Below are 4,064 nucleotides of genomic sequence, written 5' to 3'. Positions count from 1 at the left end.
GAAATAATGGGTGATCATCTAGCTCAAGCTGATCAAGCTCTTATGGACTTTTCTCGGCCTAAAATTGATGACATTCAGTCAAGCATCCTTCATCCGGCTATTGAGGCCAATACTTTTGAAATCAAGTCGGGCACTATTCAGATGGTGCAGAATTCTGTTTCTTTCGGAGGGGCTGCGATTGAAGATCCCAACATGCATATCAGGAATTTTGTCAAGATCTATAGTACTTTCAAATATAATGGTGTTACTGATGAGGCTATCAAGCTGAGGCTTTTCCCATTCTCTCCGAGGGACAAAGCTAAGGACTGGTTACATTCTTTACCAGCTGGGTCCATCACTACTTGGAAAGATATTGCGCAAAAGTTTCTGGTGAAGTTCTATCCAATGGCCAAAACTGCAGCTATGAGGAGTGCTCTTACTCAGTTTGCGCAGCAACCAGGAGAATCTATGTGTGAAGCTTGGGAGCGTTACAAGGAGATGTTGAGAAAATGTCCACATCATGGTATGCCTGACTGGATGGTGATCACTAGGTTCTACAATGGTTTGGGGGTCCAATCTCGACCCATGCTCGATGCAGCTTCTGGAGGAGCCTTATGGGCCAAAAGCTATACTGAGGCTTATAATCTCATTGAAACTATGGCTGCAAATGAGTATTAAAACCCTACTCAAAGGATGATGCCTGGGAAAGTAGCGGGTATTCTGGAAGTCGATGCAGCTACAGCTATTGCAGCACAGCTCAAGGTGCTGTCTATGAAGGCCGATTCTTTAACCAACTATGGCGTAAATCAAATAGCTAGTGTCTGTGAGCTTTGTGCAGGCTCTCATGCTACGAATCAGTGTCCTCTTGTTAATGAATCTGTTCAGTATATGAACAATTTTCAGAGACCGCAGCAGCCTGTGCCTGCTACTTATCATCCTAATAATAGAAATCATCCCAATTTCAACTGGAGCGATAATCAGAATGCTGTTTAGCAACCATATCAGCAAGCTACAAATAAACAGTTTAATCCACCTGGATTCCAACAACCTCAGCAATTTGCTCACAGGCAAACATATTCTCAACAAGGAGGTACTGCTCCACCTTCTAGTGCTGATTTCGAGGAGTTAAAGTTGTTGTGCAAAAGTCAGGCTGTTTCTATTAAGACCTCGGAAAATCAAATTGAACAAATAGCCAATGCCTTGCTCAATTGTCAACCTGGCACACTTCCTAGCGATACTAAAGTGCCAGGCAGGAAGGAAGCTAAAGAGCAAGTCAAAGCTGTCACCTTAAGGTCTGGAAAAGTTGCTGATGCTGAAAAAGCAAAAGATGTAGAAGTTAAAGTTGTAGATGAAGAAGGAATGCAAAAGGAGAAAGAGGGGGAACCAAGGAAGACTACTGTTGAACACACTCTACCTGAGGGTAATACAGGGGAGAAACAGCTCTATCCTCCATCACCTTTTCCTAAGCGATTGCAAAAACAAAAGCTGGACAAGCAATTTGGTAAGTTTCTGGAGGTGATCAAGAAACTTCACATTAACATACCTTTCGCGGAGGCTCTTGAGCAAATGCCTAGTTATGTGAAATTCATGAAAGGTATTCTTTCGAGGAAGGTGAAACTGGATGATCTTGATACTGTTGCTCTGACAGAAGAGTGCAGTGCCGTTCTGCAATAAAAGTTACCTCCAAAGCTTAAGGATCCAGGTAGCTTCACCATTTCTTGCAGTATTGGCAAGTTGTCATTTGACAAGTGCCTTTGCGATTTGGGAGCAAGCATCAATCTGATGTCGTTGCCTATCTTCAAAGAGCTGAATTTGCCCGATCTGAAGCCCACCTATATGTCTCTACAATTGGCTGATCGTTCGATTACATACCCACGAGGCATTATGGAGGACGTGCTAGTAAAGGTGGACAAGCTCATCTTTCCTGCAGATTTTGTCATTCTGGATTTTGAGGAAGATAAGAAGATTCCCATAATCTTGGGAAGACCTTTCTTGGATATAGTTCATACCTTGATAGATGTGCAAAAAGGTGAACTCACTATGAGGGTGCAATATCAAGATGTGACATTCAATGTGTTCAATGCGATGAAATTCCCTATGGAAGATGAGGAGTGCTTCAAGGTGGATTTGATTGATTCTGCAGTTATTTCAGAACTTGATTATGTGCTAAGGTCTGACGCCTTAAAAAAGCCTTATTGGGGGATTTTGATAGTGAAGATGAAGAAGGCAATGAGCAGTTACAATATCTAAATGCTTCTCCTTGGAAACGGAAGTTAGACTTGCCATTTGAATCTCTTGGAAATACTGATCTCAAGAATGCTGAGGGAAAGCTCAAACCATCTATTGAGGAAGCACCTACTTTGGAGCTCAAACTATTTCCTGAACACTTGAGGTATGCTTTTTAGGTAATGCATCTACTTTACCTGTTATTATTGCATCTGACCTTTCAGGTAGTAATGAGGACAAGCTCTTGAGGATTCTGAGAAAATACAAATCGGTTATCGGGTGGACTATAGCATATATAAAAGGGATCAGCCCTTCGTACTGCATGCATAAAATTCTGCTAGAGGAAGGTAGCAAGCTGACTATTGAGCAACAACGAAGGCTTAATCCTATAATGAAAGAAGTGGTGAAGAAAGAAATTCTAAAATGGCTGGATGCAGGAATCATATATCCTATTTCTGACAGTTCTTGGGTGAGCCCCGTGCAATGTGTACCTAAGAAAGGAGGTATTACTGTGGTAGAAAATGAGAAGAACGAGCTGATCCCTACTTGAACAGTCACAGGATGGAGGGTATGCATGGACTACAGGAAGTTGAATAAAGCCACGAGAAAGGATCACTTCCCTCTTCCATTCATTGATCAGATGCATGACAGGTTGGCTGGTCATGAGTATTATTGTCTTCTGGATGGCTATTCGGGCTATAATTAGATTTGCATTGCACCAGAAGATCAAGAGAAGACCACCTTCAGTTGTCCATTTGGCACATTTGCTTTTCGTAGAGTTTCTTTTGGCTTATGTGGTGCACTTGCCACTTTTCAGAGATACATGATGGCCATATTCTCTGATATGATTGGATATAATGTCGAAGTGTTCATGGACGACTTCTCCGTCTTTGGACATTCGTATGATAAATGCTTGAATAATCTCCGTTTGGTGCTCAAAAGGTGTGTTGAGACCAATCTGGTGCTCAATTGGGAAAAATGTCACTTCATGGTGCAACAAGGCATCATTCTTGGGCATAAGGTCTCTAGTAAAGGTCTTGAGGTGGATAAAGCCAAGGTGGGCGTTATTGAAAATCTTTCGCCACTTATTTCTGTGAAAGGAGTCCGTAGCTTTCTTGGTCATGCGGGTTTTTATCGGTATTTTATCAAGGACTTCTCTAAGATATCTAAGCCGTTGTGCAATTTGCTTGAGAAAGATATGCCTTTCAAATTTGATGATGAATGCTTGGCAACATTCGAGACTCTCAAGAAGAGTTTAATTACCGCACCAGTTATTACGACACCTGACTGGAGAGAACCTTTTGAAATGATGTGTGATGCAAGTGATTATGCAGTGGAAGTGAAAGACTAATATCTTTCATGTGGTCTACTATACTAGTAAGACGCTAAATGGAGCCCAACTGAACTACACTACTACTGAGAAGGAGCTCTTGGCTATAGTTTTTGGTTTCGAAAAATTTCGATCTAATCTACTGTGGACAAAGGTGACAGTGTTCACTGATCACGCTGTCATCCGCTATCTGGTCTCAAAGAAGGATTCGAAGCCTAGACTTATTCGTTGGATTCTCTTACTACAGGAATTCGAGTTAGAGATCAAGGATTGAAAAGGTACTAGAAATCAAGTAGCTGACCATCTCTCTAGATTGGAGAATCCCGATTCTACTGCACATGATAAGACATTGATCAACGAATCTTTTTCGGATGAGCAGTTGTTCGCAATTCAAGAGAAAGAGCCATGGTTCGCAGATATTTTGAACTATCTTGTTAGCAATAGAATGCCTCCTAATATGAATGCGGCTCAAAATAAGAAGTTTATGCATGAGGTGAAGTGGTACATTTGGGATGAACCATATTTGTTT

The 4,064-nt window shown here is 41.5% G+C and overlaps 1 non-coding gene across 1 annotated transcript; it reads right to left on the bottom strand.

The window, feature by feature from the left end:
* Positions 1 to 399: 399 nt before the first annotated feature.
* On the bottom strand, positions 400 to 506 carry LOC141694712 (small nucleolar RNA R71). Its single transcript, XR_012563997.1, has one exon. It is a non-coding gene; the product is annotated as a small nucleolar RNA R71 (small nucleolar RNA).
* Positions 507 to 4,064: the final 3,558 nt, after the last annotated feature.

This window comes from Apium graveolens, chromosome 10, assembly GCF_009905375.1.
Source record: "Apium graveolens cultivar Ventura chromosome 10, ASM990537v1, whole genome shotgun sequence".
Taxonomy (NCBI): domain Eukaryota; kingdom Viridiplantae; phylum Streptophyta; class Magnoliopsida; order Apiales; family Apiaceae; genus Apium; species Apium graveolens.
Note: the sequence above shows the minus strand (reverse complement) of the source record. Positions and strands in the feature narration are given on the sequence as shown.